Source organism: Schistocerca cancellata, chromosome 1 (genome assembly GCF_023864275.1).
Source record: "Schistocerca cancellata isolate TAMUIC-IGC-003103 chromosome 1, iqSchCanc2.1, whole genome shotgun sequence".
Taxonomy (NCBI): domain Eukaryota; kingdom Metazoa; phylum Arthropoda; class Insecta; order Orthoptera; family Acrididae; genus Schistocerca; species Schistocerca cancellata.
In genome coordinates, this window is record NC_064626.1 from 571,850,869 (window position 1) to 571,866,892 (window position 16,024).

At 42.9% G+C, this 16,024-nt stretch overlaps 1 protein-coding gene across 2 annotated transcripts in view; it reads left to right on the plus strand.

Annotated features, from left to right (window-relative positions):
* LOC126181628 (amphoterin-induced protein 3-like) overlaps positions 1–16,024 on the plus strand; it is a 161,096-nt gene that overhangs the window by 25,464 nt on the left and 119,608 nt on the right. The gene's annotated exons all lie outside the window — the stretch shown is intronic.

Here is a 16,024-nt window from a genome sequence, read left to right on the forward strand (position 1 = left end):
AATCGATCGAGGTGGCGAAGTGGTTAGCACACTTGACTCTCATTCGGGAGAACGGTTCAAACCCGCGTCCGGCCATCCTGATTTAGGTTTTCCGTGGTTTCCCTAAATCGCTTCAGGCAAATGCCGAGATAATTCCTTTGAAATGGCACGGCCGACTTTCCCACCCTCCTTTAATCTGATGGGACCGATGACCTCGCTGTTTGATTCCTTCTGCCAAATCAACCAATTTATTTCAGACGCTAGGCTCCATCAGTACATAAAGCAGGGACTGTTAATGGTCTCCTTCGGTTAGTACTGACAGTTAATTTGAATTGATTTATTTAATAATTATTTATTAATGTAATTAGACGACCCAACATTACATTCCCTAGGTATCTCACAATGCTGTCCACCTTCCATGCGAAGATTGGAGCAGCTATTTACAGTACAGTTTCCATACGAAATATTGTAATCATTTACTTTGTGTAGAAATATCTCGAAATGCCAATGAAGGAAAAGGGGTGGTGTAATTTCCATATTATTCAGTGGTAGCTGTCGATTTAACAGCAGTTAGGGAAATCTCATTCTATTTGAAAGACTGAAGTACCTTTCGTTGAAATGGCTGTAGATTTTTACACCAGACAGATTTCTACACCAGAACGTCAAAAATACTATTGTCTCAGTAGGCAGAGAGAGCTTCCTGCATCTTTGTGAAAGGGTGGGGGGGGGGGGGGGAGGGCGGGATTTATCACAAGAAAAAAGTGTTGTTTAAAGTGTCTGACCTCGATCGCATGATAAATAGAGCTTGAAGAACTCGAGAGTTCGTTTTCATTGGTTCACAGACCACATCCTGAGCGGAACAATAGATCTTTTTGCCCCATTGAAGGAAACGGCACCTTGATTGCAGGCTGTTTTTGGGTGGAGTTGGTCAACACCGAGAAATCGACTGTTTCCTAAGAAATTCTTGACCTGGACTTGACAAGTGTGAACCACGTTTAAATCGCTTTACCTAACGCTATGTGCTAATGTCTTCTTAAAAAGGTTGTCAGTAATCTTAACGGACAAGTATTTGAATAGATAACAATATTCTTCCCTAACCCATTTGGTAAAGAAGTATACCGAAATTAGTTTCACATGAATGGCTTGACTAAAGTTTCCACAATTGGCGTTAGAAAGTTGACTCTGTCCCTTTAGAAGGAACATACTCCAGAATGGACTCGTTATCTGTGATATGTTTTGTTGTAATTACAGATTCCGTTATTTTGATCGTCTTTTAGTATGTCCATTTTCACGTTGATAATTTTACTCCACTGTAGACAAAAATCGAACTTCCTTTAAAGGCTGAGTCAATTGCAACGTCAGAATTGAAATTTAAAAATTAGGTTGACGTACTAGCAAAAAGCAAACGAATACTGTTACTTACATTTGTCAAACAAGAGTTCTTACAAAATTGCAAGTGAGTATGGAACCATATAACTTAAAATTACGCCGTGTAAGGCTTTTTGTACGAATTCGAGCGGAGTTAATAATTTCTAGTTTATTTTGTTTTAGAAAATTACTGTGCTATTTGATATACAGTTGAAATGAGACACAATTCACGTATTTACGTGAAATATTCCACACTTTTCCTTTCTTCGGTTCGGTCTGTCTCAAGAGAGTAGCGTTTGATTAACAGCTGCATACTTCCGTTGGATATCACTGATTCTAAGAAATGAAAAGCACCGGTTTGCTTTTGTTATACAGTATTACGTTTGCGTTAACCGGTTTTCGGCTTACAAGTCCATCTTCAGACATTTACTGAGTGTTGTCACCGAAGTTACAATGTTTGCAAACAACACTGAAAGAGAAGTAACACGTATAGACTGAAGCAGAATCATACAGTAACTAACATCTTTGACAGTGTGGTGGTAATGCAAAAAGTAAAAATTTGAACAGTAAATAAATAAAAATGGAGTAGACAGGTAAAACTTTCACACAAAATAGGAACAGCATGCCTGCATAAGTTTCTATTAATAGACCAAACTAATACAATAACACAACTACCAGCCAGTGTCCTATATACTTCACTTAGCGAACAAAGGCCATAAACTCAACCTGCTCGAAGCCCTGGAAATTAACAAACATCTTGCTCACAGTCCAGATATAATCTTAAATGACCAGAGACAGCTGAACACCTCCCCCCTCCTAAACTTCATATGATCATCTCTGTTGTTCATTACTTCCCACACTCTGTTCCTACATATTCCCATTTTCCTGTATTCATTAAGGTCTTTTGTTTTATTGACGTTGTTTATGTATTCCATGTAGATTGTAGTTTCAATTGTCAAGGCTTTTTTTAACTGGTAATTGTATTACTCTCCATGTTTAACACCTCTTGTAGTTGTCTCATCAAATATTGTTTGTATTTTACTTGGGTCATTTGTTTAACGCATACTGTTGCACAGTCACAATTTTGAATGTAATGTTAATCTTAAAGTGCAGTACCACCACACTCTCAAAGATTGCATTTACTGTATGCTCCCTCAAACACCTCGATTTTCCTGCATTTATTTATTTCTGTTTATCTTCTTGATATTTCTTAAGTTCCTTATTTATTCTGTAGTTACATCGATAATTGTTTCTTCTTTTAATTGGTTTATGTATCACTCTCCATGTTTCATACCTCCTGATGTAGCCTTGTCGAGTACTAATTCTATTTTATTGGTTTTATTTAGTAATAGAAACTGTTATGTAGGCATGCTGTTCGTATTTTGTGTTGAAGTTTTTCCTGCCTACACCATTTTTATTTATTTACTGTTCAATTTTTTACTTCTTCATTGCATTATCACCACTCTGTCAAAGATGTTACTTACTGTATGTTTCTGCTTCAGTCTAGACTTGTTACTTCTTTTGACGTGTTACTTTTGATTGCAAATATTGTAATTTCTTCGGTGACAACTCAGCAAATGTCTGAAGATGGTCTTGAAAGCCGAAAACTGGTTAACACAATAAAAGTAATATTGTAGAACAAAAGTAAACTGGTGCTTTTCATTTATAATAATGTCGCTATACCAAGAAACGACGGAAGATTCTGTTAACATTACTGATTCTGTTCTTTTGTTGCCTGCCCCATGGTGGTGTACAGGGCATGCCAAGAGGAGTGATCAGTGTTCGCAAAAATGTCTAATAACCAAGGGCTCTAAGATGCATGCTTTAAGAGCTATGAGCACTTATTCATCTTCGAAACAGTGAAACCCGTCTCTTCTATTGAACATATGCTCACAGCTCTTAAGGTACACATTTTAGAGGCCGGGTTTACTAGACATTTTCGTTTAGAATGGTCGTTCCTGTCATCCCTGCCTATTGACAATTCCTCCTGGGACGCCCTGTAACACTTTACTACTAAACCAGCCAAACGTGTTCACACTGTGTCGCGTTTTAACTCGTGCAGTTCCAACTTATCCATACATATTATAAAAATGTATGCATGCATTCTACATTTCCTCCTAAACTATAGGACCGATTTCAACCAAATTTGGTACACACATCACTTACTGAAAAGAATCGCTGCGGGGGGTAGCAGTCACCCACGACGCGCAAATATCCGTACTTTAGCCTTCCAGTATTTGGAAATGAGAGCACTTTGTGACTTTGAAGGAATGTTACACACAATTTCAAACCCTTACGAAACTTTCTCTCGCTGATAAGTACCACAAAATAAAGGAAAGAGTTTATCGCTTACATTTTTGCTGTACATGCAGTAAAACTGCACATCATGCGTGACGTTCTAAATTACTTTTTTACTACAAACTCTGTTTACAACACATTTCACCGACAATAGCCACATTTACTACTGAATGTACCGGCGAAGTTATATTATTGTACAGCACATAGTCCAACATCAAGTTGCATCGCGAAATTCACTAGACACACAAGCGAAATAAGCGTACAGATACATGTGAGGTGTGTTAAATACTTGTGAAATACATTTGACGTGTGCATTCACAGGCAAAGCCATAGGTAAGATCATTCTATACTCCTGGAACGATTTCAACCAAATTTGGTATTCGTGTTAGTTGTGATCTGGAAAGAAATATTGTGGGAGTTAGAAACACGTATGTCCTATTGGCCTGAAGGGGATAACGTGAAAAGAGAAGGGGGAGGAGTAGATGGCCAGACAGGGGGAAAGGGGAAACGGAGAAAGGAGGAGATGGACTAATAAAGATCGGAATAAATACATACCCGGGTACTCAGGTAATTTAATAAATATGTATGTTGGCGTCTGAAGGGTTCTGGAGTACGCATTACTGAGAACCAAATCGAAACTCGTGTGTAAGGCGTGAAACTGATTCTTAAAACTAGTCGTCAAACAAAGCTACGTACTGCCAAATAATTGGACAATCACGTGGACTTTGACGATTCTGTAAAGTGAAAACAAAAGCGACCACAAATCATTCCTTTTCGAAATAAATAAAACTCAATACTTAAACAGAGCCACCCTGTACTTCATGGAAATCTTTGAGTTTAAAGTTGTGGTGAACGAGAACGTCTGGAACGAGACCGTCTGGACGCGTGATTGCGACTGTTTACGTCCCTGGATGATAAGAGGGAGATGACCTCTGCCACCATACGCTCTCGGAATAAAGAGCAACTCGTAGAAGTCCGCATCGAATCTGCACTTGATGAAATCGGCCACAGTTGTTTCCTTAATAGGAATGCAGCAAGTAACTCTGAAGACGAAATAGTACCTAATATTTTTTTTCCGTTGCGTAACTACACTAACGAGTGGAATACTGTTGACGGAAAGTTCCGCTACAGCCGCCTAGGCGTTAACGATTCCATAATGAGGCCTTTTCCCCTCTGCTCCGAATCGTAGTTTAAGTAATGTTCTCCTGATGTTTCCTCACTGCAGCCCGTATGTTTCCATATAGCACCGGAAAAACCGATATCGTAGATCCAGCTCATCTTGAAGATTCCGAAGCTCTTTAATAACACAAAGACGCTAATATTAGTTTCCGATTACGTTGGCGAACACTACGTAATTCCTTCTTCGCTATAAGTTCCAAACTATATTTCTTAGCGTATATTTCACAACAGGGAAATGTATGGCCACGGAAAGCGCTGCCGGAAAAAACTCGCTTTGCGCATCTGCTTCTTTCTGGAACTATTAAATGAATGTACGATGGGGTGAAACTTATGAAGGCGGAATTAAACGAAGTCAGAAAAAACTGGACAGATGCGCTGAACACTAAGCGCGAAAAAGTGTTCTGACGAAAGAGCATTCTGCCAGAAAGGCACTCGAATCCCTATTACCTACTTTCTATCACCAGTAGCCTTTGCCGCTATGCTTTGCGAGTATGTTCGCTGTCTAAAAGCTGGAAATCAAAGTTCAGCTCCCCATATGACACCAGTTTGCGATGTTTTCATCCCCATCATCCATTTCATTTCGGCGAATGTAATTCAATTGACAGGAGAAATTTGATGAAACTTTTGTGGTTCAACTTTTTTCTTATGTCTGTAGGTCAGGTTTTGCTCATTGGGGTGACAGCCTGTCCTGTCAGCTCACAAAATTCTATGTTGGTATGCAGGAGAAAAGTAAAAATTTTCATGTATTTATTGGGCATTTCTTTTCTCTTTGATACTGAGAGAGACTGCATTCAAATGCTCTGCGTCCTAGACGCAGCAGATACTATAATACGTCTGAGTACCTAGAGGCTGGTCTGGATCGACATCTACATGGATACTCTGCAAATCACATTTAAGTGCCTGGCAGAGGGTTCACCGACAATAAAGGCAGAATAAAAGTGTTCGTTCGACTGGCCCTACATCCCAATGTCAGGAAGTTTGCTTTGGATCTCTCTCTCTGTGTCTGCGTGTGTTACGGGATTTACAGACTAGCCAAGTGAGAAGGCGGCTAAGTGTTACTCTTCTGTTGCCTCCATCACGTGATGGGCTTTTGCATAGAGCACACCTCGACTTCAGATTGAGTTCAGTGCTCCTAGTCCTTGGTTTCTCAAAGTATCGTTTTCTATTGTCGTCCACAAGTATCATTCGTGAATAATAACTGCCTGTCTGAGGACTGAATCTGGCGGAAGCCAATACAATTCTATGTAGAGAACGCAAAAGAAATTTTCCCTCTACTAGCAGTAGTAAAGCGTAGGTTGCTGCAGAAGCGAAGCGTTTCTAGTCATTGCAAGAAAGCTCAGCCGTTTTCTTGAAGGTTTCTAGCACAGATGCACAATACTGTGTGGATAACCTAGTGCCGGCTGGGGTGGCCTAGCGGTTCTAGGCGCTACAGTCTGGAATTGCGCGACCGCTACGGTCGCAGGTTCGAATCCTACCGCGGGCTTGGATGTGTGTAATGTCCTTAGGTTAGTTAGGTTTAAGTAGTTCTAAGTTGTAGGGGACTGATGACCTTAGAAGTTAAGTCCCATAGTGCTCAGAGCCCATTTGATAACCTAGTGTATTATTTCAGAAGTTCCGTGAAGAATTTCGAGGATGATGCTGTTGTATACAGATATGTCGAAACGATAGAAAACTAGCGAAGTGCAAGAACACCTGCAGAGGATTTGCGCTTGGAGTAGCGATTGGAAAATACATCGTTTTGCCCGTAAATAGGCAGAAAGAAATAATATATGACGAGAAAATGTCGGGGTAATCACAGGAATCTGTGGTATCCATAAAATATCTAAGAGTATTGCGTGCGGAGTAATTTAAAGTGGAATGACGATGTAAAACTAATCGCAGGTACGGCACAAGCCAGACATGCTAATTGGAAGAGTGTACCTAGAATGTGTGGGAAACAGGGAGGACAAGGGGAAAGACAGAAACCAAGTGGGTTGTTGAACGTCGGAAGGACTGGTTGGAATTGGGGATCAAGATCGAAGGAAAGGAAAATTGGAGGAACAAATATACACCGACCAATATGCCGGAGATCAGTGCCAGAAAAGAATACAGGAAAAGATTAATGTGTTGCCAGTGAAGCTGACAGGAGAAACGGACACTGAAGATCTCGGGAGAGAAGAAGAGAGAATGAAGAGGTTCTTGGAGAAGAGGAAAATGGAGTCCACGAAGGGGCTACCCGTGGTCCTACAGAGGCCGTTACTGGAGGAGGAGGAGGAGGAGGTAGCTAGCTTACAAATCCATCGTTCGACCAATACTTGAATGTTGATCGTCAGTCTGGGATCTTAACGAGATAGTACTGATACAGGAAATAGAGAATATCCAACGAAGAGCAGCACGTTTCGCTCCAGGTTCATTTAGTAACCGCGAAAGCGTAACGGGGATGCTCAGTCAACTCCAGTGGCAGGCGCTGAGGCAGAGTCGCTGAAGCGTGCTGCAGTACGGAGTGGTTTACTGTTAAAATTCCGAGATCGTACTTTCCTAGAAGAGACGCTATGTATTGCTTACTCCTACGTATATGTCGCGAGAAGACCATGAAGGTAAAATTAGAGAGATTCATAATTGGTATAAAAACAGGAATCTGACACTGCTACACAAAGTACCCCCCGCAACACGCAGTATGGTGGCTTGCGGAGTATAGATGTACACACTGATAAGTAATACTCATGAATCTGTCTTACAAATATTTAGGGAGACAAGACATTAGTGAATCATTTACATTGTCGTAATAGTCTTCCAGTGAATATCTACATCTACATTTGTACTCCAGAAGCCACCCAACGGTGTGTGGCGGAGGGCACTTTACGTGCCACTGTCATTACCTCCCTTTCCTGTTCCAGTCGCGTATGGTTCGCGGGAAGAACGACTGTCTGAAAGCCTCCGTGCGCGCTCTAATCTCTCTAATTTTACATTCGTGATCTCCTCGGGAGATATAAGTAGGGGGAAGCAATATATTCGATACCTCATCCAGAAACGCACCCTCTCGAAACCTGGCGAGCAAGCTACGCCGCGATCCAGAGCGCCTCTCTTGCAGAGTCTGCCACTTGAGTTTGTTAAACATCTCCGTAACGCTATCACGGTTACCAAATAACCCTGTGACGAAACGTGCCGCTCTTCTTTGGATCTTCTCTATCTCCTCCGTCAACCCGATATGGTAGGGATCCCACACTGATGAGCAATACTCAAGTATAGGTCGAACGAGTGTTTTGTAAGTCACCTCCTTTGTTGATGGACTACATTTTCTAAGGACTCTCCCAATGAATCTCAACCTGGTACCCGCCTTACCAACAATTAATTTTATATGATCATTCCACTTCAAATCGTTCCGCACGCATACTCCCAGATATTTTACAGAAGTAACTGCTACCAGTGTTTGTTCCGCTATCATATAATCATACAATAAAGGATCCTTCTTTCTATGTATTCGCAATACATTACATTTGTCTATGTTAAGGGTCAGTTGCCACTCCCTGCACCAAGTGCCTATCCGCTGCAGATCTTTCTGCATTTCGCTACAATTTTCTAATGCTGCAACTTCTCTGTATATTACAGCATCATCCGCGAAAAGCCGCATGGAACTTCCGACACTATCTACTAGGTCATTTATATATATTGTGAAAAGCAATTGTCCCATAACACTCCCCTGTGGCACGCCAGAGGTTACTTTGTCTGTAGACGTCTCTCCATTGATAACAACATGCTGTGTTCTGTTTGCTAAAAACTCTTCAATCCAGCCACACAGCTGGTCTGATATTCCGTAGGCTCTTACTTTATCAGGCGACAGTGCGGAACTGTATCGAACGCCTTCCGGAAGTCAAGAAAAATAGCATCTACCTGGGAGCCTGTATCTAATATTTTCTGGGTCTGTGCTCTTTTCCAATCATTTGGAACCTTCCGTTCCTCTAGAGACTTGCGGTACACGGCTGTTAGAAGGGGGCATCCGCTTATCCTACAGTAGTATTATGTGGTCATTCCACCACTAATCACTCTGAAACAGTTGTGTGGAATCAGTTGATCGTGTGGTCTTGAAAAACAGGATCACGGTTTCTATGAGCGACCCGCGGCGCTCAGCGCTGTCTCGTCAAGCATGACTGGATCACCAGGCAGCCGCGTGCGGGGCTACTGGGTCGCAACAGAGACCGTGGGCCCACCAGTGTTGTGGAAACGGCGAGGCGCTAAGTCGAGAAGAAACTCTGAGGCGATTGGCCACGGCGTTCACGGCTGGAGAAAAAGCTCGCTTTGTGGCTCCGTTCTGTTCTGGAGAGCAGCGGAGCGTGGGAGTTTCTCCGGAAGTCGAGGCCACGTCGCAGTCTGCCCGCTCTCTGCAGCACTCTCTGCCTCTTGGTACCCTATGGCGAAGAGCGTCATCTCTGCTGACAACGGTGTCACCACAAGTTTAAGGAGGGAGTCCTAAGAACCGAAGATGTCGAGACAATTAAGTCTGTGCAATACTGAGTCTCGAATGTAGGTTTCTTGCCTTCCGGAGCTATGGCTGTAACCATTCGGGTGTCTTAGGCAGGATCCACGCTGGACTCACTTTTTGTTTTGAAAATAGTTTATTTTCCTGCACGATACAGTTTCAATAAGACATTATTGGTACATAGTATGCTGGTGTAGAATCACTCTGGGAACGAAGTCTTTGGGAACCTTGCTCATCGTGTTATACACGATATGATCAGAACTACGTGGACACCTAAAAGTGACCATTAACATGATGTCTGTACAGGAATGCGAGTTCATTATTCCTCAAGGGCCGAAACCGTACCAGGTAGTGATGGATACTGGGATCTGCAGCGGAGTCGGGAATCCAGCTAGTGACCAAGGTGTTCCACTTGTTTCAGGCTGGGACTGTGGGCGGTGTAGTTCATTTCGGAAATTTTAGTGTCCACAATCCATTGCCCAATAGGTGTCGGCTATGCTGATAAAATGAGTCATCGTCTCCGAACAGTTCCTCTACTGTATGAAGTACACAGTGTTGTAAAATGTGTTCGTAATATTCCGCTTCAGCATTGTCTTAAGCGCAATAAGGGTCCACACCCTAACAATGAAAAAACCACCATACGGTAATATCACCTCCTCCGTACTTCACTGTTGGTACTGGACATGAACGCAGGTAACGTTTTCCAGGCATTAGTCACACGCAGGATATGACAGTGCGCCATGTTTTATTGTCGTGTCCCCGTTTTAATCACTCTCGTGTTGTCCTGTCTCTGCCATCTACCTTACAGGAAATTTTAGCTAATGACGCTCGAGCAGCTGCTCGTGTTCTTCGTTTTATCACTTTGACGGACTTGTCCAAAGACATCTAACTTTTTAATTATTTTATCTGCGTCTTTGTGAGAACTGTCTGGTGTCCCCCCCCCCCCCCTTCCCCCCTGAGTTATACCAGATTATATGTGCACTTACATTTGTGACTGGGCGCTAATGACCTTAGAAGTTGCGCGCCCTAAAACCCTACAAAAAAACACGCAGGATACGGTGGGCGATGCACAGTGACCAGTTTTAGTGCAAAGCGCCGGGCGAGCTCATTCGGAAGGGGAGGCCGACAATGTTTGCCACCTTTCGTCCGGTCGGCCAACAGAATCGAGGCAATTATTTTACATAAACTGTTCAGTAAAAAAAATTCACTTTTGAAGTAGCTATAGCTTTTTACGTGAGGTTCACGATGATGTGACCATCGTTTCGTTAATGGTCATTGTTATTGCGATATTTGCGTGGAAGTAAGATATTGTGAGAAATTCGAAAAAGTTTGTAATGAAAAATAGAGGTTATGATTTTGCATTTGCTGCATATTACATTATACGTTTCTGTGTGTGAAATGTAGCTGACACACAGAATTTTTCTTTACACTTGGGTGGAGGTCTCTGTCACCAATCTCAAAAAAACTGATCTGATGTAGAACACTCATTTGCAATAGCGCCGCGCCAGCGATAAAATCAGAGTGAAATATCCACAACATTCGTAGTATTTCATAAACGATTTGAGATATCGAAGAGGTTTTGGCAAATGATGGCACACAAAGAGGAGAGTATTTTGCCATATGTTTATGATGCAAAACTTCATTATCTACCCTGTCATTCCAATAACACACTTTTTCAAAGAAAGAATGTAATTTTTGAGAGTCATCGATAGTTGCTGAAATGACGAATGGAACAGTATAACTGAAGACATTACACGATTATTTTGTACCGAGGACGAATTTTTTCATAAGCTACTAACCTTACTTTCCCTCAGTTCCTCACTTGATAAACGTAATGAACCACTGTTTCAGAATTCTCCCGCAATTGTGTTTGCACAACATGTTGTGAGGTGATATTTGTAAAGTCCGCTTTGTTTCGGCAAAAGAAACAAATTTTAACGTGGCAACAAGAGAAATGTGTAGCTTTTTCTCAAAATTCGCCACTCATGACGCTTCTCTGAAAGATACAAATGGTTAACAAGCCAATCGAAATTAAGTCGCTGCAGTTCAGAAGAATTTTTTTGAGATACTATCCAAAGCAGGGGCGACAGTTTTGTCGAATGGTCACTGTGCAAGTGTGGGTGTGAAGGGTCTCCACTCAATAAATACAAAAAATGTGGGCTTCAGTTTAGAACGGTGTTTCCCCTCCAGCGCTCGACATTTCCCCTACAGCGCCTGCTCGTAGCCCCAGCAACTACCGCTCTCCCCACGCGTGCCTTACCGGCTGCGATCTACTGGCCACAGTTTTGCGTGGACTCAGTAAAGTGATTAGCCAGGCCAAACCGCTCATTTCCTGTCATCCACTATCCAGTGGCGTCGCTCTTTTCACCACCTCAGGTATCGCTCAGCACTCACCTCATTACATAAACGTATAGCGTATGAAGAGTTGCTGAACCATTCTACCTAATTCCATTTAACTCACTGTGCACTGTCATTGGGTTAGCTCGACTGCACGTAGCCCTGATTTCATGGTAATTTTTAACCCCCCCCCCCCAGCAGTGCTCGACAGTGCCTGTTCATCAGTACATGAGGTATGCCTGGTCTCGGTTTACCTGTGGTTATTCCCTTAAGTTTCCACTCGACACTCAAATCGCCTTCATCAGACTTCTGCGGCATTAGAAGGGTTGGAAGGTCCCTGATGGTTTACTTACTCCTGTGACATCCAATGAGTAGTCCACAACACAATACAGGGCTATTACAAATGATTGAAGCGATTTCATAAATTCACTGTAGCTCCATTCATTGACATGGTCACGACACACTACAGATACGTAGAAAAACTCATAAAGTTTTGTTCGGCTGAAGCCGGACTTCAGGTTTCTGCCGTCAGAGTGCTCGAGAGCGCAGTGAGACAATATGGCGACAGGAGCCGAGAAAGCGTATGTCGTGCTTGAAATACTCACATCAGTCAGTCATAACAGTGCAACGACACTTCAGGACGACGTTCAACAAGGATCCACCAACTGCTAACTCCATTCGGCGATGGAATGCGCAGTTTAAAGCTTCTGGATGCCTCTGTTACGGGAAATCAACGGGTCGGCCTGCAGTGAGCGAAGAAACGGTTGAACGCGTGCGGGCAAGTTTCACGCGTAGCCCACGGAAAATTGGCTCATGCCACAACTGGAGACCGACAGCGCCGACTTCATCTTTCAACAGGATGGTGCTCCACCGCACTTCCATCATGATGATCGGCATTTCTTAAACAGGAGATTGGAAAACCGATGGATCGGTCGTGGTGGAGATCATGATCAGCAATTCATGTCATGGCCTCCACGCTCTCCCGACTTAACCCCATGCGATTTCTTTCTGTGGGGTTATGTGAAAGATTCAGTGTTTAAACCTCCTCTACCAAGAAACGTGCCAGAACTGCGAGCTCGCATCAACGATGCTTTCGAACTCATTGATGAGGACATGCTGCGCCGAGTGTGGGAGGAACTTGATTATCGGCTTGATGTCTGCCGAATCACTAAAGGGGCACATATCGAACATTTGTGAATGCCTAAAAAAACTGAGTTTTTGTATGTGTGTGCAAACCATTTGGAAAATATCTCAAATAATAAAGTTATTGTAGAGCTGTGAAATCGCTTCAATCATTTGTAATAACCCTGTACTTCCCACCCCTTTCATATTGGCAAGTCTCGTAACATTTAATGGCAAGTTCCCCATTACATAGGAAGACCCGTACACTTTTGATCAGATAGTGTATACAGGGTGATTCGAAATTGTTAACCAGATGATAGGTCGGGCCATGAAATGCGTGTTTTAAGGAATTTAAACGAAAGTCGCCATAATTTGTAAATTACATAATGGTCTTAACTTGCGTAACACACTGAGATCAAAGTTTAGCGGGAATGGATATCACTTTGCGTGTTCTATCTTTCAGATCAGTCATCACCCTTTTCAATTCCAGTTGCCTTAGAGTGGTTTACAAGCGTACACATCTTGTGAGGCCATGTACCATTATTCTATATGCTAGATGACCCTTCTTGTTCCCATTATTTAGAAATGGTAGGTTGTAGAAAAAGACGTAAAAATTTTAAAACTACTAACAGCCCTTAGCAAGAATTAACAGAAGAAGAAAACTATCACATCCAAAAATCGATAGCCCAAAGCAAGAAAGTACAATATACATACATCAAAAAAAAGTTTTGCATCACCTCGTTTCCCAGAGTTACGCAACCTGTACAGAAAATTGGAAGAGAGATCAAGATAAACATCATTTTCGCTCTTTTTATTGCTCATGCAAACTACATACTACACACTGCATGGTGTACCACCATACAGCGAGACCTTCAGAGGTGGTGGTCCAGATAGCTGCACATACCGGTTCCTCTAATACCCAGTAGCACGTCATCTTGCATTGATGCATGCCCGTATTCGTCATGGCATACTACCCACAAGTTCATCAAGGCACTATTGTCCCACTCCTTAACGGCGATTCGGCGTAGATACCTCAGAGTGGTTGGTGGGTCATGTCGTCCATAAGCAGCCCTTTTTAATTTATCCCAGGCATGTTCGATAGGGTTCATGTCTGGAGAACATGCTGGCCACTCTAGTCGAGCGATGGCGTTATCCTGGAGGAAGTCATTCACAAAATGTGCACGATGGGGGCGCGAATTGTCGTCCATGTAGACGAATGCCTCGCCAATATGCTCCCCATATGGTTGCACTATCGGTCGGAGGATGGCGTTCACGTATTGTACAGCCTTTACGGCGCCTTCCGTGACTACCAGCGGCGTACGTCGGCCCCACATAATGCCACCCCAAAACAGCAGGGAACCTCCACTTTGCTGCAATCGCTGGACGTTCAGCTCTAAGGCGTTCAGCCCGACCGGGTTACCTCCAAACACGTCTCCGACGATGGTCAGGTTGAAGGCATATGCGACACTCATCGGTGCAGAAAACATGATGTCAATCCTGAGCGGGCCATTCGGCATGTTGTTGGGCCCATCTGTTCCGCACTGCAGGGTGTCGTGGTTGCAAAGATGGACCTCGCCATGGACGTCGGGAGAGAAGTTGCTCATCATACAGCCTATTGCGCACAGTTTGAGTCGTAACACGACGTCCTGTGGCTGCGCGAAAAGCACTAGTCAACGTGGTGGCGTTGCTGTCAGGGTTCCTCCGAGCCATAATCCGTAGGTAGCGGTCATCCACTGCAGTAGTAGCCCTTGCGAGGCCTGAGTGAGGCAAGTCATCGACTGTTTCTCTCTCTCTGTATCTCCTCCATGTCCGAACAACATGGCTTTGGTTCACTCTGAGACGTCTGGACACTTCCCTTGTTGAGAGCACTTCCTGGCACAAAGTAACAATGCGGACGCCTTCGAACCTTGTCATCGCCCGTCTAGCCATGGTTGAACTACGGACAACGCGAGCTGTGTAGCCGCGCGGGCTTAGCCGAGCGGTCTTAGGCGCTTCAGTCATGGACTGTGCGGCTGGTCCCGGCGGAGGTTCGAGTCCTCTCTCGGGCATGGGTGTATGTATTTGTCCTTAGGATAATTTCGGTTAAGTAGTGCGTAAGCCTAGGACTGATGACCTCAGCAGTTAAGTCCCATAAGATTTCACAAACGTTTGAACGAGCTGTGTACCTCCTTCCTGATGGAATGACTGGAAGTTATCAGTTGTCGGACTCCCTCCGTCTGATAGGCGCTGCTCATGCATGGTTGTTTACATCTTTGGGTGGGTTTAGTGACATCTCTCAACAGTCAAAGGGTCTACGTCTGTGATAAAATACCCACAGGCAACGTCTATCTTCAGGAGTTCTGGGAGCCGGGGTGATGCAAAACTTTTTTAATGTGTATATAACTGTATATTCCATGAGTCTCAAAATACTTCGTGCCTGTAGAACTAAATTTGGCAAGCAGCACATAAAGCGCATGTTAAAAGTTTGGTAGTTATCTTCTCAGTATTTTTAAAGTAGATTATTTTGATACCTAAAAGGTACATGTAAGTATATTTAAATAGTATATGAAAAGTACACATTCTTATGTTAATGACATGAATATGGATGTAACCTGTTTTAATCAACGAAAGAAAATTACGTCCTCATATGATTATATCGGGGATATTCGAGTTACGAAATGAAGCTAGAAAATATTCACAAAAATAGTCATAGTCACATGATATGTTGAAACTGAAAAGTGAAAATCTGACAAAGAAAGAAAAGTCAGAATGACTGTGAAAACTCTGCTCGGTATAAACAAAAATGCCACATTAATTGTCCTCAAAGTGGAGGAACGGAAAATAAACTTTATAAAAGGATTACTCAATCCTGATGCCATGTATAAAACTTTGTTTTCTTATAACACTTCAAATGCATTAGGCAACTTTTTTTAAGGGGGGCTGCGTAATTGAAGTTAAACAATATCTATTCTAGAAGCTACATTTTTTAGGTCGGTTAACTAAAGTGTGGTCCAGGGTCAGTATACGACTAAATGAAAGTGGAAAGCCTTCCCAACGCATCCTCAAATTGACTGGTATAAACAACATCTAGTGGTATGGAACTGCAAAAAGATAATCCTCGTCTCTACCGTCTGTCACATTACTGTGCAGCGTGCCAATTCGAATGCAGAATTCGTAGCTCTGTGGCTTTGTGGCACTGTGTTGTACTCACAGAGCTTCAGATGGTCCCTATCCTATAGATATTACTTCGACCTTGAAATTTGACAATGGCGTCCCTCATTCATAAAGCACAGAAATAGTATTTTC